This window comes from Amblyomma mixtum, chromosome 3, assembly GCF_055824585.1.
Source record: "Amblyomma mixtum isolate Tamu chromosome 3, ASM5582458v1, whole genome shotgun sequence".
NCBI classification, from domain to species: domain Eukaryota; kingdom Metazoa; phylum Arthropoda; class Arachnida; order Ixodida; family Ixodidae; genus Amblyomma; species Amblyomma mixtum.
The window spans coordinates 185195424-185219272 of NC_143014.1; the positions used below are offsets into that span (position 1 = coordinate 185195424).

General features: G+C 50.3%; 1 protein-coding gene across 6 annotated transcripts in view; it reads left to right on the forward strand.

The window, feature by feature from the left end:
• The window catches only part of LOC149352982 (very long chain fatty acid elongase 6-like), a 165240-nt gene that overhangs the window by 74466 nt on the left and 66925 nt on the right, over nt 1–23849 (forward strand). For 4 of the 6 annotated variants that reach the window (XM_089582183.1, XM_089582186.1, XM_089582185.1 and 1 more), the window contains exon 2: nt 7060–7156. The exons of 1 other annotated variant lie outside the window; for it this stretch is intronic. The gene's annotated coding sequence lies outside the window, so the exon portion shown is untranslated. Of the gene's footprint in view, nt 1–6885; nt 6905–7059; nt 7157–23849 lie in introns of those variants that run through there. One more of the 6 variants, XM_089582181.1, reaches the window with a different exon arrangement.

The following is a 23849-nucleotide window of genomic DNA, read 5'->3' on the forward strand; positions in this document are numbered from 1 at the left end:
CATCGGCGCCTGCTTGGTCATGGTCTGTTAATTGCTATCAGCATGCGCTGTGACGTGCCGCGGTTAGGGCACCTTGATCGCTTGAATGATGCCCTGAGTCCTGTGACTGGTCTTTCTCGTCGCATTCGGTGGTAGAGAGTAGGGTCATCGCGGTCAGGGATGCCAGCACGTGGTTAAAGTGCGCAGTTGGCGACGGCGACAAGGAACTTTCTTTGCTTTCTCTCCGCCGTGTGGTGGTCTAACTAAACCAGCCACGAGGCGAATACTCGTGCGTCATCCATATATCCCTTCTAAACTTGTGCCTATAGTGGCACACTCGTCGAATCAAAAAAAGTCGCTTGTTATCGCCTTTGTGTTGTACCTGCAGTGTGGCAAGAACGTAGATCCCAAAGCACTACTTCTTGGCAGAGTTGCCGATGACACACGGTAGCCGACGGTCGCTGTCGTTCATGCTCGTGCACAGAAGGACGTTAACGAGAAGACTACTGTGATTTACACCAGCACAAGCGTCGCCTTCCAAGGCATAGATTTTTGACGGTCACGTCTGTCAAACGGGTTTCCACTGCGTCCCGTCTTTATCGTTGCTTTCTCGGGTCCTTTCTGGGGATGGGGCTTTGTCATGTAGGTTTAAAGACGCTCTTCGGTCACCGCTAGTATACAGGAAGCACGAATTTTCTAACGGCGGGTACGAGTTTGTGAAATCTCTTCGTTCGCTCTAACCTAGTTATGCGGGCAAGCTTGTTCGTTGTATCTCAGACGCAGTACTATATTGGTAAATTGGTTTTGGAGGAAAGGAAATGGCGTAGTATCTGTCTCACATATATCGGTGGACGCCTGAACCGCGCCGTAAGGGAAGGAGGAGTGAAAGAAGAGAGGAAGAGGTGCCGTAGTGGAGGTCTCCGGAATAATTTCGACCACGTGGGGAGTTTTAAAGTGCGATGACATCGCACAGCACGTGCGCCTTTTTGCGTTTCGCCTCCATCGAAACGCGGCCGCCGCGGTCGGGTTCGAGCCCGGCTACTCTGGCTCAGTAGACTGAGCCACCGCGGCGGGTACAGAAAATTTCGCCAAAGTTCGCTTAGGTTCTCCTCTGTGTTCCTCCTATGCTCTAGCTGCGGCGTGCCAAAAACGGGAGCTCTGCGGCGTATTGTGCGACATTTAAACATAACTGATAGGCCTGGGTTGATGTGTCGCACTGTCTCGCTGTGAAAGGGAGCATTAAGAAGACACAAGATATAAACCACGATGATAATAAATGGGGCATCTACAATAAATATATGCTCATTATAAAGTGAACACGAAGCGGCTTTGATGTATTAATGAACTATTTCTTCGCAGTCATGGTAAATGAGTGATCATACCCAGATAATGCACTGAACGTTGAGCCAACTATCTGCACACAAATATAGTTTCATGGTGCACGACTGAACGAAAGAAAGTAGATTGATTGCTTGAGTGAATCTTGTCACGTTCTTCTCCCTAACCGCCCAATCTCTTTTCTTTTGCTTAAAATACGTTTGCATGCTGCTTAAAGCATTAATCATTAAGAACGACAATTGTATTTCGCAGACCCATAGCGGAAAGCATTGGAACATCTGTGAGTCGCGCACAAATTGTAGCGGTATGTTATTTCCGATAACACGTCATTGTTTTTATTGAAAGTGAAGAATCGTTCCCTCCAGTCGAAAACACCGAGGTTTTACAAGTCCTTGCCGGGACTGACCTTAGGTGATGTATCTAATTGCGGAAAACAAGTGGTTTCTAATATAACATGGGATACATTTTGCTCCCCCTCTTTGTAGACAGAGCCGAACGTTGTTTAGAAATCCGGCGCAGTTGACGCTGAAATTGAATCCGGTGACAGCAGCTTTAAATGTTGATTTTCTCGTGAGAGTGGTATCCTGCAGAAGAAAAAAATAGCAAAATGCTGAGGCAACCGTATGAGTACCGAGCGTAAGCAATGATCGAACGAATATTGTGTCATTAGCCGTCTTTGCTCTGTCCAGTACAAATTTTTCGTTATATCCACATATCTACTTATACAGTGCAAGAAGACAAATCGTTTGACACCCCTTCCAATGTCCTACGTCAATTAGTTTGGCCGTAATGGACGTTCGAAGTTTCAAGAAGTCAAGGTTTGCGGAACCAAAAGTCGTCGGTGCGAATCTCTTTGTTTGGTACGCTTTGATTCGACTAGTAATCTTATGCTCCGTAAGGCGCTGTGTCGTTTGATAGCACTCCAAATATCCTACCCCAGTTAGGTGGTCCACAATCCGTGTACCAATGGAACCACCCACGTGGTCGCACTTGAATGATCTCGTGTTGCATACTAACGCGACCTTGAGTAATACGAGCTAACGCTTTGAAAAAGCTGGCAGCACACCGAACAGGATTTGCCCTAATACATATTTTGACTGTAGCATCGCCCTCGTTCGCATTAAGCGAGCGTTCGTTATAACGGCGGCCACTATAAGTGGACTCGACTTATTCGTTCAATCTTCTCAGTGTTTCGAGGACTTTAAACACCTCAGTTATGCTTTTTTTTTTTTTGCTTTCTCGTGCACTCGTGTGTGCAACCAGTTCAGATGACCACGACATCACCTGTTCATCTTTATGGACAGCGCCTGTGTTGTGTACTTTTCTTCGTCCTGCGTCCTTGTTCGCGCAGTGTTTTCCTTCAAAATGTATAGAACGGAGCTTTCTTCTCCCCCCCCCCTCTCTTTTTCTCTCTCTCTCTCGTTTCGGCAAATCGAAACTAATGAAAGGGTAATGTTGCCGGGGGGGTTCGCGCTGACAGCACGCTTAGTGTGCGAGTCCTCGTGGGCAATGTGAAACGCAGCACACGACAATGGGTGAGCGCAGTTCTCCCATAATTGGTTGCGGTGCACATGTTCCTCCACAGAACGGTCGACGTGCATTTTTAAAACACGGAACACTAAGTCGCGGTCGCACATACTGGCTAGATTCACGCCAGAGAGCCACTGCCGTGTGCACAAAACAATGGAAAAATCGGGCCAGCTGGAGACAAACATAATCCTGCTGTATAGGCAGCACTTTAGTACTGAGAGCATCCTCTCGGCTTGCTATTACTTCCAGTACTTCCACAGAGGCTTGCACACCGAGGAACTGGGGGAGAGTGAAAATAATACAATGAAAGGTGAAACATCGGGTAACTTACTGGGCAGTGAATGTTCGCTCTCTTCTGGTATTTTTTTTTTTTTGTCCTCCCAGCACCGACGCTCCGCATGCAGATGATTCTTCTGAATCTTCTGAATACTTCCCCGGTATTTTCCCGCTCTCGCGCTCTGGGAGAAGTTCACGCATACGGGTCGCGCGCACGCAATCGCAAATGGGGCGCTCTGTCTTCGCGCTACTTCTGCTGTTCTTCCTCGACCCTCCGAACGGCTCTGTATAGTGCTGGCCGCTCACGGAAGTGCGGCGGTGGTGGCATCGCGATTCCCCCCCCCCCCCCCCCCCCCCCCCTACCAGGAACGCTGGGCAGAGAGCGCTGGCGACGTTCGCTCATTCTGGACGCCGCAGCTCCAGCGGCCCGAACGTGGGATTTCTCCCAGGCCTCCGCGTGGCCCAATGCGCCGCTGGTGCCTTTCCTTTTCGGCCGCCAAGGTCGCGCGTGTCGCTCTCCAGTGAGAGCTGCTCTCAGGAAGAAGAGTGGAACGGGCCAGCAGGAAGGACAGCCGGCCTTGGATGCGCTCCGCTGGTGTACGCGCTGCTTTTTCGCATCGGCGACGCTGCGCCGTGACGCTGGCGGGAACTTCCGTTCCCGCGCAATGACGCCGCTCTCGCCTCGGCGCGCCAATCATCGGCTGCAGGCGGCCGCAGTTTGGCCCAGCCCCCCCCCCCCCCCCCCTCCCCCTTCCCTAGGAGAGACACGTTTCAGGGCGACGCCATTCTGACGGCCTTATGCAATGCACTCGGGTTGTATGTAGGAGACGAACCTGGCTTTACACCTTCCCTGCAGTGCCAGGGAAAGCTCGTGATCTTTCTGCAGGTGAAGCGAAGCGAGCAGGCGCTTAAAGCGCATTCTAAAAATTCAGGGGGGCACTTTGTTGACCTAAAGTTCGGTGAGGGGAAAGCCTTAAGCGCGATGTCGCTGCTTGTATCACTGATGTATGGTTAAGATGTTAATTAAACACACAATCGTTTGTGAATCTTAAATGCTGGAGACACTGGAGTTCGTTTGGGAGGCATCCGTCTGATTCGACGCCTTTCTGCAAACACTCTCTAGCGTCCTAGACAAGGAGAACTATATTTGCGTTGGCAGGAAGTAGCGTAGCCATTAGCACGCTCGTCTGCGGAATAGAAGGGTGGTGGTTCGAATCCCATCGTGCGCAAATTTTTTTTCTGGTCTGACTAGAAAAAGCGTTACACCTCTGCTGACAACTTTTTATCGACAACGGTGAGGCATTAAAGGCTTTCGCCATAATAAAGAGGATGTGGACGACTGCAGTGTCGAGAGAAGTTCGATTTGGTGCGCACCCCTGCATGTGAATGTTCTCGCGGAAAGGTATGACGCGAGCGCGGACCGATGCGGGCAGACCACGCGTGTGACTGTCCTAAAAATCGAAGGTCACCTTGCCGGTAAGCTGCTGTAGAAAACGGGGTAGCCAAGCATTATCCCGCCGCCTTTCTCCTCCACACGGTCACAGGCCGCATGTTTTTTCCCGCCAGACCAGAAACACGTGCGCCGATGACGTGGGTTACTTTTCTTAAAGTTGGAGGTGCACCCCGTCGGAAGCATGACATGACGTGCGTGCAAGGTGAAAACGTTGGAAGCTTAGGCGAGGAGAGGAACACTTAACAAAGGAAAACGCATCTTATTTCGCAGACCCCCTAGAGCTTTGTCACTGTATAATTTCGGCTCTTGAGCGGCTCCATGATCGAGTGCTGTATGAAAAGGGGCACAGTGTGTTGCCTGAGAATAACGTTGCCTTTCAGGGCGGAGTACACAATTGAGGATGAAAGTATTTTCAGTGTCTAAACATGAGAGATTCAGTAGTTTCCTGCAGAGGAAACACGGCCGAAACGGCTAGCAGTCGCCGACCAGACATGTATCTATCACTCCAGCGACGTTGTGGGCGTGTCGGATTAGAAGCGGCAATTGGGTTTACACGTGTACAGCAGGTAACGCTCGAGCGCTCACATGACAACACACGCGCGAAGTATCCCTGCAAGAAATACTCGGCGCATTCCCGTGCGTTCCTTCCGGCTTCGTTATAATGCTCTGATAGCAAACGAGGCCAAGCGCACCCGTTTTCGCGCTAGCTGATTACACAATCTGTGCGCATGGTCAAATTTAGGCAAAATCGCTAGGCCTCGAGGATATCGGGCTGTTCTGCGTCTGTTCAATTTCTTTTGTCGCGTGGTACGGTGCCTTCCCCCCCCCCCGCGCACGCACGCACGCACACACGCGCACACACACGCGCGCGCGCGCGCACACATGCACACACACACACACACACACACACACACACACACACACACACACACACACACACACACACACACACACACACACACACACACACACACACACACACACACACACACACACACACACACACACACACACACACACACACACACACACACACACACACACAGACAGACAGAGAGACAGACAGACAGACAGAGAGACAGAGAGAGAGAGAGAGAGAGAGAGAGAGAGATGCACCTGCAACCACCGCCGCGAAAACCAACGCCGTAAAAAAGAATGGTAGCGCGAACTTGTACACAATACTGCCGCTATGTGCAATGAGTCTTGCAGCTATAACGGGCGCGTACTGCATTCCAACTCACGGTGAAAAGGGAGCGTTGTAATAAACTGTGGACGAGGTGCCAACACGTCAGCGGTTCCACGTAAAATCACGTCCGCCCCCTTTGCGTCATGCAGTGCGGAACATCGCACAGTGCGCGCATGGGGGCTGAACGGGGCTATATACACCTACGCTCGACACCGGCCGCGGCCGCTGCCTTCTCATTTGGGCTTGGCTGGTGCGCCACGCAAGATGAAGGAGCTAACGAGAGCGTGGCAAGTGAATGAGGTACAGGAAACCCTTACAAAAATGACTTTTGAGCTTCATTTGACGCCTTGTTGAGCTCTTGTTGAATCAACTGGAAACCAACATGAACCCAACGTATGTTGAGCCTACTCAAAGTCAGATCATGCGCCTCGTGTGCAATACTTTTCTGTGCTCTTTATCTGGCCGTTGTATAAGGCGAGAGTGTGTGTCTATATAACACGTGTGTTTGTGCGTATGTGTGGCGTACTACACGACTTGGGATGTCAGCGCCACGTTAACGAGAAATTGTAGCAATAAATGTGAATATACCGCCGAAAATTGCATCGGTAGTCGGTCCATCTGGTGCAATACGAATGTATTGTTTTTTTCTGTTGTTTTTTGCCACAGCCAAGATTCAGAATGATATGTTGATTCACTCCAGTAATTTCAACATGAAAACAATGCAAAAATTTTGTCGAGAATGCTCAACTCTAGCACGGTGGCCACTTCTCCGATGGGTTTCAACTAGGCCTCAATAATTCACTAACACTAGGCGATCCTGGTGCCAACACAAATTCACCATGGCATGTTTAGTCCGCTCATGAGAACTCCAGCACTGTCTCAAGAAGCATCTTTGTAAGGGAACGGTCGCTTCGCGCACGCACTGCGTGACCGATGGTGCCCGTCGGCGGAGCCAGTGATGGAAACGCTGCCAGGAAGCGGATCACGGGCGCCTGATCAAGCACCGGGGCTTGGCCTTTCGGGCTGCTGCCGTTGGCGCGTCGGACTGCAACTTGGCGTTGATGATTCTCGCGGGTGCCTCGGAAGTTTTTCTCTGGAAATGTGTCGCGTATGCCTTCCCGCACTTCAACTCGTGCCTCCTGGTAAAGCTGTCACCTAATACTTAACCTAACCTAACGCACGTGCGGGGGAGGAAAAAGAACAAAAAAGCTTGTTTTCTACGTGCTCTTCCTGTTCTTGAAAAGTGGTGTTTTGTTTTTAAATGAGTTGTTCGACCGTTTCCTTACTTTCGTCGCAGCTCTGCATGACGGCTGGGGCACTTTGACGCTGCCACGTGTCCCTCCCTGCTCCAGCAACGACCCAGTGGCAGAGCAGAAGGTGCATCGGATTATCAGGTTAGCACTGAGAACTGCAATAGAGCTATGCGAATAACGAGAGTGCATCATGTGAGAACTGCGTAAACGGAGCTGTTTACGCCAGAAAAAAAAAGAAACGGTTTTCTCCCTCCTCCGGACCAAAGAGGCGACAGCGATGACTGTACGAGGTGATGAGCTACGTGTCTTTTGCAAGGGGCACATTCTGTAAAGCGCCGAGTACGACGCCGATGAAACTGCGGCTCTTACCTCTGAAGGACAACCACAAAAAGTGCAGCTTTTGTACCTCTGTATACGTCTGCCATTGCGAAAAAAAAAAAAAAGCGGGAGGGGGAGGGGGGTACATCATGCTTCGTGAACTCAACATCTGTCGTGGACTGGTACAGTATGATTCGCTTCGTCTTTCGTATTGTTTATATCTTTGTCTCTAAGCGTCATGTATTTTGTTATATATACAGCGTACAGCTGCTGAACAGTGAAAATGTACAACGTTTTAGACTGCATTTGTTGACGCGCCATCTGCGACACTTTTCTTGGGAGTGACATTTCCCTCGCAGCACGGCGTTTCTCTCTTTCCCCCGCATTTTCTAGCAGCCTTGTCTGCTCTCCTTTTCAAATAAAATTTTTCGCCGCTGCTTTTCTGAACTGGCAGTCAATACCGCGTCGTCTACTCTTTAGTCGTGAGGAAAGCGAAGAGGATACCGGGTGAAGTTTAGTGTAGGCTTGCTGGTATTGATGTTCCGTTGTCCGCATGCGTTTATTTTTGGCATTTTTTATTTTATTTTATTATTTTTTTTGCAGCGAAACGCTCTTATTTCGGGTGTTTCTTCGTGGATTCCTATCTGGCATTCATTGTATTTTTTTTTCTGGCGTGCCGTCGAAGCCATTATTTGTTGTTAACGCAAGTTCTACCATCTCTTGGCCTTAATTAGATCCGGACGCCAGGTTCCTGAGCCGTAGTTAAACAGACTGAGCGCTGCGGCAGAGCCGTACCGGAGACAGAGTAAGACGCAGCAGTCTGCCGGTTAAAATATTCGTGGCTGCCGGAGTCACGTCGAGTGCGAAGCAGCTTGCCTTGGCATTCAAAGCGGCACAAGGCACAGATGGTATCGGCGTGGCATGCATTTTAACGAGTTCAGGTGACTAAGAGTGAAACAGTTATTCCGGGCAGCTTAGCGTCTGTGACATAACGTAGGGAAGAAAAAAAAAACGTTGCGTTATGTTTCTAAATTGCCCCTGAAGAATGGGCGAGATTTTACGTTATTGGATATCCATAGCAGATGGTGCATCGCAAAGTGGGCGTTCCTGTCTTCCGGTGACCGGCTCCATTAGGAGTATTTGCGGTTCTAAAGGTGCAGAAGAAACGCGAAGATGTCACCGCTGGTTGCGCCAAGCCCATAGTCGTGATCGAAAAGACGGTATGTGCTGTTTGTTCCTCGCCTCATGATCGCGCTAGTTTGCGGGCCTAGAGCGTCGGTCTCGGGGCCAAATGTGCACGACGCTCCGAGCTGAACTGGGCCGAGTTGCATTTCGCACAGATAGGTATATGGAGGCTTAGTTCGTTGCTCTCGCATTTTGGCACGGATATGCGCAAACTTGCGCACAGTATGCTTGTTAAAAGGCAGCGTGGCGCGGCAGTTGGATCGCGGATCAGTGTTATTGCGTTTACTTTTGGCGCCACTTGCGTACACCCGGCGACGTCCTTGCTGCGACTATACGAATGCGCCGCCGAGCCCCCTTGCCTGTACTGTAGCGAAAGCAGTGAATTATAGCCGTATAGCTGCCGGAGTTCCTTCGAATGGCGTTTCTTTCTTTCTTTTTTCTTGGAAAGACGCGGGTTCGATCCCGGCCGCGGCGGCTGAATTTCTTTGGAGGAGAAATTCTAGAGGCCCGTGTACTGTGCGATGTCAGTGCACGTTAAAGAACCCCAGGTGGTCGAAATTTCCGGAGCCCTCCACTACGGCGTCTCTCATAGCCTGAGTCGCTTTGGTACGTTAAACCCCATAAACCAAACCTAAACCAATCATTTTTCTTGGCCCGCTTTCCGTTTTACGAAGACGAAGAATTGTTGCGCAGCACATAAAAATCGACACACAGAGGCAAGTTGACACGCGAGCGCAGTCTCAAGCTATAATTCGGATAATGCTCGGTTTCGTTTACGCCCTTGGGTGTGTATTTTCTCTTGTCTGGGCTATTGCTGTTTACCTTCTGTGGAAGTTCGTCTTAAAATACTGTCTTATAAATGCTCGGTTAGTGAAATTAACTGTTTCTTTAGTCCAGTTGCTCCGCAGGCATATTGTACAAAGTTATAACTGCATCATAAAATTGCTGCTACTTCCGCTGCTACCACCACCACCGTCACCACCACCGAAAACCTCGTTGGCAAGGAAATTAGAGAAAAAAATTGCTGGCAGTGCCATCATAACGCAGTAGAAGTGGCACGGTATTGAGAAAAATGCGAAGTCTTGGCAAAGCAAAATAAGAACATGTCAGTGCGCGTTGGGAACAGGAAACAGAGAAAAACAAGCGGTTCGTAAGAGCCACGGGCCTGGACTTTTGCGAGAAAAAAGAGGCCATGTCGTTTTTCTAGAGTAAATGGTTACTTTCAGCCAGTCTCTTCTTTCAATTATCGTTACATTCTGCTTTGCTTTGGCGTCCTCGGACCCAGTGTACGGAGGAAAACGGTAAGAAACGAGCCCTGCATTTGTTACTGGTCTCAGCCACGATAGCTGACAGGTGGATAATCGACCAGCGCTGGCATTAAGCCCAGGTCGAAAGGGATCGTTGCTCGCACTGGCACTCGGCGCGTTTCTTTGCTGACTAATGACGCCGTACCAGCCAACTCGCGCTTGCTTGATTTTTTTTTTTTCTCTCTTTGTAATGGTCGTTCTGCTCCGGCGTCCCGCTGCCAAGTCTGCGCTGTGTGGAAGACATACGTGGACCGATTACAACATCGGCATTACTCGGTTAAACGTCAACGGGGCATTCGTGCGACGTGGAGTGCGCTGGTCAAGCTCTGCGTCTTGGGATACCTTGTTATACCAGTTACCTTGAGTAAAACGTAATCGCACCGCTTAAGAAACTGAACACGAATTGTGTCGGCCTGCTGGACTGGGGTAAAAAAAAAGTGTAGGCGTCGATGGTGCCTCCCTTGCTGCGCATCGTTCGTTCTCTCTAGAATTGATAGGGAGACGTGAAATATATGCCATACTATCACGAAACTTCAGTCGAGGTCGATGAAACCGCTGAGGATTTCTCCGGCCATCGCTCAAGCGCTCCGCCAGCAGTAGCGGTAGAAAATGTGGTGGCGTATAGGCCACGAGTGCCCCAAGCCACTTCGCAAGTTTGAGGCAAACTTGTGTATTTCGCCAATGTTCGGCCGTCTTGCGATACGACGTAGTGCTATCGCGTGGCGGGCAATAAAGCGTTTTCTGTATAAACTTAAAGAAAAAAAATAGATGGCTGAACTGTCCTTGCCCACCATACAAAAAAAAAAAAACTATGGGGACGCTTAAGTCAACTTAAGAGTGGAATGCAATAATAGCATTAGATTTCACGTTTGCCGCATCTTTTGTTGCAACTTCTGTGCGTGTTTGCGTCAGTTTATTTTCAATTGTCCGTTCATCAGCCGCCATATTCTGACTAGTAGCTGCAGTAGGAGGTATCCGCTATGGTGTGACAATACAGATATTTGCGTATGTCACATTGTTTTCGTTTTTTTTTTATTTCGTCTTTGTGTATATTTCTGTTGAGCTCGAGCAGTTCATTCATCTATATCCATTTCTTTTGAGTAGTCTTCTGTGCTCCATCCAGTGGAGTCGCTTTCTTGGAGCGCTACGAGCAGGGGTTTATAGTCAGTGAAATGGTGTCAAATATTTTACTTCTACAGTGTTTTCTTGTTATGGAAGGCCTAGACTGTGCAGATGTTGCGACTTGTCGAGATGGCATTCTTTGCTGTAGCCGATTGGAGACCAACCCTGTCTTTCTGCGGGTAGGGAAACTTCGTGTAAACTCTTGCATTTTGGTTGAAATCGCCAAACACAACCACGGCCGGACTGAAGCGGCGGAGCGCGCACCGCCGCCGCTCGTGTCCGGCCATGCCGCAACCAATTTATGGTTGTGGCACCTCAAGAGCAACTCCTTGTCAATTATATCTGCAGCATTCGTTCCAGTTGTACTAGGGGCAATGTAGACGCACAGCGCCACAATCCCATTGTCGAGTTGCACTGTACAAAGCTCGTCGGATGCGTCGCGACACCGGACGGCCGCGGGTTGCTCCTGACGTGAACTCTAATCCGACTGGGTTGCTGTCTGGAAACTACGTTGCTCCCAGCCCGCTTGGCAGGTTGTGATGACGTCATAAGGTCACGCGACCTCTCTCGTCCAATCATTAATTTTATCGCCACCTTCCACGATGCGCAGGTTGCTCACAGTCCGCTGGTCAGGGCCTGGGATGGAGAAGTTGTGATGACGTTGCAAGGTCACGTGACCTATCTCGGCCAGTCAGGGTGGCCCTGGGCAATTGGGTATACAGCCGTCAGACATTGAACAAACTGTACCCTCTGTAGTTACGGAAACCCACTTCACTGCATTAGCACGGGTCCTGCTCGGACTCCCGCGTGGATGCATAAGACAGAACTCACCTCTGTGTCCCTCGTGCGCTATGAACTATGACTTACATCATCTGGTGTGCTGCCGATATCGCAACACGGCGAGGAGGGTCCTGCTTGCTTGTCAAGGACAAGGATGCCACGCATGATTCGGTGCGAGGCATCGTTTTCCCGCACGGGAACCGGGAGGGCGACCTCCCGACTTCTTCAAAAATACCTTCATAACGCTGAAATAGACTACAAATAATGACGGTGGCAGGTAAATACTTTTCTTGGTTATTACGCAAATGGTAGCACAGGAATGCAAAATCACAGACGTGCGCCACGGTCGACCTCAATTCATTATTCAGTTGTCGCTTCGGTAGAACAGTTGCCGGCACTATTACACAAGGCTGGTACTACCTTGTGTAGCTTACGGAAACTTAAGCATGAGCCAAAAATTCAGGGGGGCACTTTGTTGACCTAAAGTGCGGTGAGGCGAAAGCCTTAAGCGCGATGTTGCTGCTTGTGTCACTGATGTGTGGTTAAGATGTTAGTGGCGGAGGTGGTGACGAGATCGGCAGCCTTCGGGCTACGGCCGTGTATCTGTTTTTTCAGCCAGGGTCCGCTCCGGCGGACGCGGTTGTTGCGACGCGCGTCTTCACTCTCTCTTTTTCTCTTTCCTCTTATCTTTCAACTCTCTTCTATCTGCACGTGGCAGCGGTGGTGGCTCGGCTGGAGCCAGTAGGCAGGCCCGTGCACTTTCCTTTTCATTCTTCTCTCAGTCGCAATCATCATCATCTGGTTAAGATGTTAAGTTTCGGCTCTAAGAGCGGAACGCGACAGCGTGTTGCAACGCTGCCAGGGAGTCCATATAGAACGCCATCGACCGTTCGGTTCTACGCCTTGCTCGTCGGTAAATTAGTTTTTGAGGAAAGGAAATGTATCTGTCTCTCATATCTCGGTGGACACCTAAATTTCGTCGTTACGGGAAGGGAGAAAGTTGTGAGTGAACGAAGACACCGTATTCACTAGACGCGCCTTTGTTCATTGCAAACCATAGAGCTGGCATGGCGGATTGGTAGCGTGCTCGTCTCTCACTCCGGAGACCGGGGTTCGATTCCCGAGCTCGGCAAATTTCCTACTCAGTTTTATTTATTTATCTGGTGTGAGCAGAATGGTTAATTAGGCTAATTGGTTAAGTAAGCAATTAAGTAAACTCAGTCCCACTTACTTGGAGCATCACTATATACGATCCCTTTAATTGGTTGCATGGTTAGTAGCCAAAGTACAATTGGCCCCGTTTGAAATTCGCGCACTGTGACGTCACGACTGTTTCGACCAAGCGTGACATTTCTGTCGACAACTGCTGCTTACAACGATCAGGCGTTAAAGGCTTCCGCCTTAATACCAGGTCGGGGAAAGTGGAAGCAAGAGCAGTGCGGCACGCACTGGTGCCCCACTGATGCCGTGGGGCATTTGGAGGCTCCGCAGTGCATACACTTATTCGGACTTCTGTGACTCGGTGCCACCTGCGCTTCCGCTTCAGTGCGCCCAGCATGGCACGGCAATTTTTCGTCCCACAATCTCTGAGATCCTCGAAAGCGCCGTGCATGCAACGTTCCTCCCCAGTTGACTGTCCGAACCGACTGCCGTTGCGCTGTCCACTGCGCGCGCGAATTCCCGGGAGATCGTCGGCGCTATCAAGGACGTTCCGCAACTCTTTTGTCCTCGCCTAAACTTAAATTATCAGCGGAGAAAAAGAGCCGGTTTGTTTACAGGGCCCATCGACCTGCGCGAGTTCACTTTCCCCATTTTGACGAGGCGTCCCTGACGTCACCGCGGCGGCGTTCTCCACAGTTGCGCTCGCGCGCCAAATAAAAACGCGTCCGCGCCCACTGGGGCTGGCACGTGCGGCGTGACTGCACCCCGTGTTATCGCTCGGCCGGTTTTTCCGCTGAATTGGATGCCAACGTGGCTATCGTCGCCGCGCCCCTGCGTAGATGCAGCCGCTTGATTACTGCCCTTGGAGCTGTTTTGGTGCTGTATTACTCTCCGAATGCGGAATTATTACTTTGGCATCGCGATGCCGTTGACTCGGGTTAACGAACGCTCAAGGATTGTCTTTTTTTGTTGTTGTTCCTACCCCGCGACTGGCGAAGCACGAAATGTTGCTTGTGTGCTTGATTCCCCGCTGCAAATAACCGCTTAATGCGAGCAGCGAGCGGGATGTCTCGAAACGACATGGGTGCACGTGTACGAGTTGAAGACGACGGAAATTGTTTAGATAACGCGCAAGCTTAGTGGGTACCGTTATCAGCTAGCCTGCTAACGGCATGCACAGCCTCAGTGCCTGCTTGAACATCAATTAAGCGACTAACGAGGCCGATTCCGCATAGCAGGGTTTGTCAATTACTGCGACTGCTCTCAAGGCTGGCGCTGTGCTTCTCTCGTGCCTTCGAAAACGTAGTGAGAAAGTGTTTGACCGGCCTTGATGATATGTAGCATAAAAAAATGCTGCGACTTGGTGCGGACGTATAAATAAGGTTTCGCGATTTAACGCGGTTTTCCGCGCCTAAGCAACGTGGAATACTTTATGAGGCAAGCCTTAGTGAAGAACTTGAACGTGCGCCGAAATCTTAGAGTAGAGGTGTGTCTTTGCACTTCGCAATGTGGCCACCGCTGCCGGAATTGACCCCGCGAACTCGCGTTCAGAACCCGTACGTCGTAACCACTGAACCGCGGCGGGTAGAGCTTGAAGGATTGCGCGAAAAAACAAAGGCAGGGGGAAGGCAAACACAGTACAGTATTTGAATGGGCACACGATAAATATAAATCGACGCATAGCAAGTTCGCTGTGATCGCAATAAGAGACTGACGTCGCTTCAAGATACATACAACTAGCAGCCAAGTGGAAGCCTCGCTGGAGGATGTCTGGGCGCATATCGTTTTTGAGCTTTCTTGGACGCACATTCAAACGGTGTCTTTTTTTTATCCATATGAAAACGTTCCCAGGACGTGGGAACATACTCTGCACTTACGTGATAGGAAATCGAAAAACATGTTTCGCATATGGCTTATTCACCAAGCCTTCAGAGCCCTTGTCAGTTAACATATGTACAGCGACACAAACACGTGCCTGTTTCTTCGTCGCTCTAAACAGCGTGCGTGCATTGCACCGGGAAGCAAGATTTCTGGTTCTGTGCGATGTTAGGTGCGTATATGGATATATGGAATATGCGTATATGGTATATGGAATGATTGCAATCTTTTCGCTGTTTTTCTCTCTCGCTTTTCCCGTCAGCGAAATGAGGCCAGGATTCTTCCTCCCGTTGCACCCAGCGCTTCCTCAGGAAGCCTAGATGTCAGCAGTTATTGATTTGGAGCCTGAAGCTTGTCCAAATGGCAGCACTACATGTTTTTGAAATGACCGGCCCAGTGCAAGTTGACGCGATTCCGTTCTTAACCGTTTTTGAGTGCTGCAGCGCTAAGAGTAACCAACGGCTGTATCTATATTTGGAAAACACCCAGCTGGGATAATCAAGCAACAAGTTCGGCTTGTTCGTGCTGCGAAACTCTTCTATTATGAATGTCTAAGCACCGCACCTTGTCACTCTTCGGCAGTTGAAACAAAGCAGAAGTGCCAAAACCACCATTTTAATAACGTCAAGGATGCCAACAAGACGTGTGTTAGTTTCCGGATGAAGGATGAAAACCGAGTAATTATACGGATGTCTAAATATCCTTGTACTATCAGCAACAAGTGATTTGGCTTTATGGGGTTTAACGTCCCAAAGTGACTCAGGCTATGAGGGACGCCTTAGTGGAGGGCTCCTTAAAATTTCGTCCACCTGGTGTTCTTTAACGTGCACTCACATCGCAGAGTACACGGGCCTCTAGAATTTCGCCTCCATCGAAATTTAACCGCCGCGGCCGGGATCGAACCCGCGCCTTTCGGGCCAGCAGCCGAGCGTCATAACCACTGGGCCACCGCGACCGCGGCAACAAATGAAACGCGAACAAGAGAACTGAAATGTCAACATAAAAACACAAACATATCTGCTGCTGGAGAGGAAGTATAAACGAAGTTGATTTACACTTTTAAAAAGGTTCTCCCGGCTAAGATTTTCTCATTTTAGGTGTGTTCGGTTTAATGTGTCTTGTTCGCGTTTCATTTTGTGGCTGATAGTGATACTCGTTAAAGCATTTCTCCGGATGTCGGTCAGGCTTTTTCAAGCAGACATCGCAAAGAAATAGGGTTACCCTGTAGGACAGATGCAGGCAACGGATCTCTTTGTCCGAACAGCGTGTTGCTCGAGCCAACAAGAGGCTCGAGCCGACAAGAGAGGGGGGTAGACTATCTTGTCGATTTTTCTTTCGGGATGCATTCGTCGAGACACAGCAGGAGAAGTTCGACTGAGAGCAACGGCTTACGCGCGGCAGTGTGTAAAAAAAAAAAGAAAAAACGCCTTCTGGATAAGCTTTTCCGTTCCGTTGTGTTCCGGCGCTTTTGTTGTCTTTTCCTTGCCCTCGTATTTGTTTTTGTTGCTCTGCTTTTCTTCATTGATCACGTTGCAGCGACCTTCCTCGAGCTTCCCGGCGTTCAGCTGGCGTGTATGAATGAACGACACGCGTGTATGTACGCGCAGTTGTGCAAATTGCGCGAACACAGCAGAGCCAGCTGGGCGTACAACGTGCTCTGGCGCCGATGGGGCCACGCTTGCGGTCGGGGTAAAGAAGTGCGATTTGGGTCCTATAGTTATGGGGCTTCGTTGCACTTCTGCGCTTACCTACCGACTGTCTCTTAGCGGCCTGGTGCTTTGTTTTTCCGTCATGCTGCGTCAGGTATGGAACACTTCGCGAAACAGTCGCGCACGGACTTTGTAAGCAGCATTGCAACTCGTCTGTTGTCCTGCTCGCTGTCGAAGCTCTAATGCGTGTTCTTTGCTCAAAATACTTTTTTCTGGGGTGTCCCCATATTGCCCGGTCATTTTGCTCGCGTCTTGAAGGTTTCAAGGGCTGCTCCTTCCTGAGCACTGGCTGCGACTATGAGGAGAATATGCAGTTGTCTGTTTAGTTGGCGCTAAAATCACAGCCTGTCTAAACGACCCCGGCATGCTGCGCCTGGGCGCGGATGTACAGGGTCAATCACACTTAGAGGGAACACGGCTCCGCGTCGCTGCGCGCACACGGAGCACCACTGCGGCCAAGCCGTTAGCAAACCCGTGCAAAGGGGCAGGTGACGGTGTACCACGTTGAGGACCCTCTTCTCATGTGCCACTCTGCATTGATTCATCAACGAGTTAGATACAATGGCACTCCGCACGTACGTGGCCACACGGAGCCGTGTTCCCTCTAAGCGTGAATGACCCTGTGCAGGGCGCAGCACACTTAGCGGCAGCACGTGAAAACGTGGTTTTGCAGCCCGCGCAGCGCCATTTGAGACAGGCTAGCGTAGGCAGCGTGACCGTATAGTGCGATAGGGTCCACACACTCTGACATCGCACCAGCTGCGCCATGCGAGCTGCGCAGGCCGCAGAACCGCATGACGAAGTGTTCCCGCTGTAGCTGTGGTCCATCCAGTGGACAACGTAGGCCGACCTCACCCAGGACCTGCTGTCAAGGCGCTATAGCAAACAAATACCGCTACCGAACGAACATTCCGTCATCTTACGATAACTACACGCGGTGCGCGTTTGATATCGATTCCGCCCTCCCGCTGGTTGTTTGTTGAATGTGTCAAGGAACCGCCGCCGTACTAGTCCACGCCTGCCGGGCTGTTCACGCGCCTTTTCTTCGCGGCCAAGCGCCTCTTCGTATTGGTAAACCAAGCCTTGCGCTGTGTTCGCCCCGACAGACGCCACGCCAAGCGACGTGTACATCTTCACGTTCATCGACGAGCAGTGGGACGCACGTGCGTTTAGTGACACTGGCCGGCCGATCCGACGACAGTTCGCGTACGCGAGGGCCATTCGCGATGCGTCTAAACGATGGGATCGTTTCTTTTTTTCCCCCGCTTCCTCCACGTGGGAGCTCAACTTCTTCGCGCCTAGCTCGCCGACCTTTCTTTGCTCTGTTCTGCTCGGCGACGATTTGGAGCGCCCTTCATGCAGCCTCATTTTTCGCTGCCATCTCCGTGACACGCCGGCGAATTCGCTGATGATGTGTTCACCTGCTGGAATGTTCATTATTGTCGCCGCGGCGTGAGTCGTGCGGCGCTCACGCGTGCGCATTGTTGTTCGCTTTCGAAGGGCGGCACTGCTCGCCACTTTCGCGCGCTTCCTTCCGTTTTATAAAACGCGCGACCTTCGCAAGCGCGGCGGCGCGCTGGACCCTGAACGCCGGCCCTGAACTGACGGGAGCGAAGTGCGATATAGGCGGGAACTCTTGATTTCATTCTGCGTAGCGATCGCCGGGTGGTGATTGAAAGTATATTCCGTGGGTGTCTCCGCATCGGCCCTTTCGTTGCCCTTGCACGAAGGGCACGTGGCTGCTGCAGCTGCCGGGGATTCTCGCCTCGATTAGCCGGCGTTGGGGGACCTGCCTCCGCCGTTGCTTGAGCCTGCTCGGTGGCAGGGGAAAAAAAATCGGTTCGATTTCCATGTTCATGGATACAAAGTAATCGACGTTGGCAGACGAAACGCTTAGATAAGCTTTAAAAAAATCGTGTGAAATGAATCTATGCATCGTCACTCGCATGATACAAACTGGTTTGTTGTGATTTAGTTGCGGCGTAGGCGTGTAATTGAGAAACGTTGCGGATTGTGGTTACTGTAATTGAATATGTTTCTGAAAGAGTATTAAGTTCAGAACTCGTGGCGCTCGCGATGCGGTTCGGTGTATTGAGTAAACCTTGTTTGCATGGTAGAAGGACGGAATATTTTCCGACAAGGAAACCATTGAGCTCGAAAGAAAAAAAAAAACGCCATTTGGCGGCGCAGTGCCTCAGTCGTGCTGTCGTTGCAATAGTATTTTTTTTTTTACTGTCGTTAAGAAATTAGCACGAGAAACTTTATAAAATGGTGGGCGCCTTAAGCGCCTAATTTATGCGTTCCGCGTCCGGCGACGCTCGTGCTATACGGCCCGGCGATCTCTGGAGGAGTTCGTGCGCTGTACCTTCCGTGATGGCTCAGTGGTTATGGCGCTCGGCTGCTGATCCGAAAGAGGCGGGTTCGATCCCGGCTGCAGTGGTCGAATTTCGATGGAGGTGAAGTTCTAGAGGCCCGTGTACTGTGCGATTTGAGTGCACGTTGAAGAACCCCAGGTGGTCGAAATTTCCGCAGCCGTTCACTACGGCGTCCCTCATAGCCTGAGTCGCTTTGGGACGTTAAACCACAATGAACAAAACCACCAGTCCGTGCGCTGCGTTTGGACTTTGAAAAAGAGATAGAGGGTCTTTCGGAATAGCGATATTTGCCTTAATTTACTCCAGTGAATGCTTGTATCATGCGACTTAGTGGCCGATCTTTTTTTTCTGCCTATTAAATGGTTAATAAATCTTATTCTCTCCTTACTAATTGCGTGATTGTTCAAGTGACAATAACGCTTCTGCTTTTCCCCAGGTGGCTAGCTGCAACCCTCCGCTAGTTCCATTGATGTGCTAAACACATCTGTTTGAAGAAGTACAACAAAAGAAAAGCGCGGTCATAATTACGTTAAACACAGGCGGCCGCGTGTAGCGGACGCATTCCTTGTACTCATAATCTCGTGTTGCCGCGACTTGCGCAGTGTTTTCGCGTGCTGGGAAAGCAACTGCTTAGGCGATCGAGGTCGTGGCAGGTCGCTCTTGGTTGTCGCGTGTGTGGGCCTCAGTGCATTAAGCGGTCAGAGTTGCCAGGTTTTCCATGCGCTCAGCGGTATGGTGCGCTCGCATTAGGAGCTACTCCAGCTCGGTTCTCCGTCGAGTGGGTGCATGCTTTGAACTCCACCTGTCGTACTACTTCATTCAAGCTCGTAGGTCATTAGCGCAGTCGACACGGTCCTTTTGGCGTGAACAGAAGCACGCTCGTTTGATTTCCTTGTTTCGACTAGCGGCCGTTTCCCTCTGTCTTCTTCGCGCGTCACATAATGTACCTCCCGATGCTCGTGTACGGCATGATTCATAAGGATATAGTTGCTTTAGCTAGGTGGTCCCGGGAGTCGCAACTCCCGCAAACCTTAATTCCCTGAAATCCGGTGTGTTGATCTTAATTTCTCGAAGAGACATTTGATGCCACCCTGAAACCGTTGCTTTTGGCTTCCTCTGATTTTGCCTACAATGGAAAATAAAAAGCGGTCGCTTACTAAATGGTACTGACGTTGCGTGTCGTGTAGAAATAGTTAGGAAATGATACTAAACACATCGCTAATTCTTTTTTTGTATTTAAGTTTATAGTCTTCTAGAATGCTGTACATACCATAGGCTGGCTGGACAAACTACACGAGTTTTGGGTAGCGACTACTGCCCACTCGTTGTGTGTCTTGCGCTCACACGGAGTGAACCGGTGTGCCGCAATGTATCCATCGCGTACTGCTTGCAATTTTAATGGACTGCCTTTCACTTGGACGATTTCGCTCGGTGCAAAAAGACCCATCTGCACTCTTCAGAAGAGTTGCTTCTTTTCCCACCGCGCTTCAATTCACTACACTTCCTTGCTCTGCGACTAGCTCCAGAATTTTCTTTTTGCCGCGTTTTTGTACACACTGTATAGAGGAGGGGAATGGTATTGTGTTTCGGCTTCATTTTTGTTTGTTTCTCGGTTTCTTAGTGCTTGCCAGCTTATCCCACCATGCCGCGAACTTTGTCATCCAATATCGTTGCGACGCTTAAAAACAGGACACTGCGACATACTCGGTCGTCACTCTGTTCTGCGTGCTAGACCAAACACTTCGTCATACTCGTTGCCGTTGCGCGAGCGCCATTTCTTTCCCAGCGCGCAGAGGGGCTCAGTGATTTTTCCGGGTTACCAACTTTTGTGAGATATTGACGCAAGAAGTCAGTCGTTGCGCTCAATCTCCCCGAAGGCTTGGCGCAATCTAAAGTTGCCTGACTTTCAGCAAGAAACAGAAGCGTAACCGGAAATATGCCTTTCGTGGGCTAAGCTCTATAGATTTTATCAACTGTTTCATCTCTCTCGCTCTCTCTCTCTCTAATTTTTGGAGACGGGAGGGAAGGATCCTGCGTCAGGGAGTAAGTTGGGCGAAAACTGGGCCCCGTTTATCCAAGGTCGACCGCATTCGGGGACTTCCGCCTGATTAGACCTCCTCCCCCGTTCACTTGGGTCACACGCCCCTGCCATGTTGTGGGTGCGGCGACCACGTGCCCAGCCGTGACCAGAGAGGGGAAAAGTGCAGAAGCTGACGATGATATAAATTGCCTGGCTGTTCCGATCTATCGGACGGTGTTTTGAGCCACATTTTTCGTAAACGTCACGTATTTCCGCCCTATCTTTTCGGAGAAAACCCACCAGGAAAAAACCTCGCGTTTTAGGTGTCCTTTTTTCTTTCTTTTTATCTCGTCATGGTCCGGAGCGAACCTCTTCAAATCATCATTGTCTCTGCGCTCAGAAATGTGTACTGCCTGGCAACGAGCCATGTCATATCGCTATTTTAAACGACACACGTGTTGTTGTTTTTTTTTTTTTTGCGTGAAATGTTGTAGCGACTAACTCGGTGTTGAAACTTTACCGCGCGGAGCGCGAATTTGCAAGGCGTCTCTTCGCACATGTACATCTCCGCGGTTTCATGACGTACTGTCAGCCTTAAATTAAACGCAAGCAAAACTGTTCAAAATTGGAAGAGGAAAACAAGATCTTACTCGAGGCAGTCTGCCTCGAGTAATAATAGTCAGTCTGACTATTAGCACATTTGGTTTTCACTTTGATGGAGCTATAGGACCGCTGCGTAGAACTGTCAACAGGCCCTGCGTGTATTTGTTCTCCAGCAGCTGTAATATCTTAGGGTTCTTGTTTTGGCGGCATTGCTTTCCTATTCACGTTTTGGGTCGACGCTTATTTCTCACGCGTTTGTAGGAATTTATTTAGATTTTTTTTTGTTTCTGTGTACCTTGAGCGGCAGGCATAAGTCTCTTATTTTCGTTTCCCATCGAGTCCAATAGAGTCGTTCAAGACTGGGTGCGCTCAATCCGGACCCACCTATTCGGCCACGCTGTAGCGCGCTGTTCCGTCACGCCGGCGGTGTTGGCCGTGCTTGTGCAACATCCATTTTTGGTGACTTGTAAGTGCGGGATTTTACCTGCCACATCAACCGTAGAAAGCCTTCTGGCGTTATAACGGCCGTATCAAGATGAGGCGTGGGTTTAATTAAGGCGACCGTGGGTCATCCATTCTGCGTCTAATTTCTGCTGACGGCCGATCTCCCATTTCTCCCGCGTCAGTACCTGTCCGTCGCGGCCGGGTGTTGCACCCGCGACCTCGGAATTATTGAGTGGATCGTGAGTGTCGCTTACAGCGCCAGGAGGGTGGAGCGGCATTCCTGCATGCTCGGAGGACGCTGCCTTGTTGTTTTGCTGCGCGCTCCGCTGTCGTGAGTTGCTGGCCTTGAGAGCGATGGGGACAGAACCCCTGGGTGGTCGTGTCGCCTGGAGTTTTGTCCTGCCTATTAGCGAATGCTCGGAGCACTTCGTTAGCGATGGGTAACCATCGAGCGTATTCCAAAGTTTCCAGCTGCCAAGGGAGAAAGTATACCACCATTATTTCGGAACGCGGCCAAGGATTTCGCAAATGCTGAGAGTTGCGAATTTTCTTTCTTTCTGCAGAAACTTTGATTCCCGGTATTGGTTTTGCAAGGCCTGTGTAATGTCACGCTTATTTTTCTCACTTGGGGCCGGCGGTCGCCACGAATTGTTGGGATGGAGTTTTCGAGTTTTAGTCCGTTGTGGCCGATAACGCGCGTTTTTATTCTTTTCGCCGTACGGTATAAGATATACACTTCCGCCTGTGGTTTCTCGATATGGGGGCTGCTGTTGCATTCATTCGAGAATGCTGACATAAGAAGTTACGTAAGAAAGTATAATGCATCTGCAAAATTCCTAGGCTTTTTTTTTTTTTAATCGAGCTAACCTAGGAATGAAATTTTAATGTACACATGCTGCTGCAGTGGAATGGGCAGAAAGTCCTTAGGTCGCATACTTGTGCGCAGCGACGCTTTCTTTTTTTTTTCTAGGAACTTAGCCTACGTACAAGCACTTACCTTGCTTTCCAGGTTACGTTGATTTATTGACCGTTTAATGACATTTCATATAAACTCTTATATTGCTCGAAACGTGATGGCTGCGAGCAATGTGACTGTTGCTGTTCGAGTTGGCCATGTGTGACAAAAGTAAAATGTGCGCTGATGCGTATTGCTTAAAACATTGCATCCATTTCCTTCTTGTTTTCGGCGAGTCGTATAGCCGTCCTGGTAAGTGTCTTGGAGAGACGTCTGTAAGCGTTATACGAAGTGCGTATCATATCCTTCGAAGGATGTGTGGATCCTGAGATGTTCATGTTCCCCGAGGGGACACGTGTGTGTGTGTGTGTGTGTGTGTGTGTGTGTGTGTGTGTGTGTGTGTGTGTGTGTGTGTGTGTGTGCGTGCGTGCGCGTGCGTGCGTGTGCGTGCGTGCGTGCGTGTGTGTGTGTGTGTGTGTGTGTGTGTGTGTGTGTGTGTGTGTGTGTGTGTGTGTGTGTGTGTGTGTGTGTGTGTGTGTGTGCGCGCGTGCGTGCGTGCGTGCGTGCGGGTACGAGAATCCCGAAAGGTAACCGTATCGAGTAAGCGCAGAACGCTGGTGGCCTACAAGGCTCGAGACGCGCAGGTCGCGTACACATTTAGAACAATCACGTCAGCTGGTTCTTGCTCGAGAACGTCCGCAGCAGGGGAGAAAAACAGCGTCGGGCCTTGCGTCAGGGAAGCGCGAAGTCCGGCGGGACGGCCCGGCACGCTTGCGCAACATTACATTCTGAGCGTGTGCAGACCGTCCTCCCTGGAGGCTCTTTGTGAGCCGCGGCGGATGGCCCGTCCTTGACGGCAGAGCAGGCTGGTTTCGTCGTCCAAAAGGCGGACGCAGTTGGCTGCGTGTACGAGCTGTCGGGCATCGAGTTGTGAAATCAGGCTTTGGATTTAAGTGATACAAGGAGCAGGACACAAA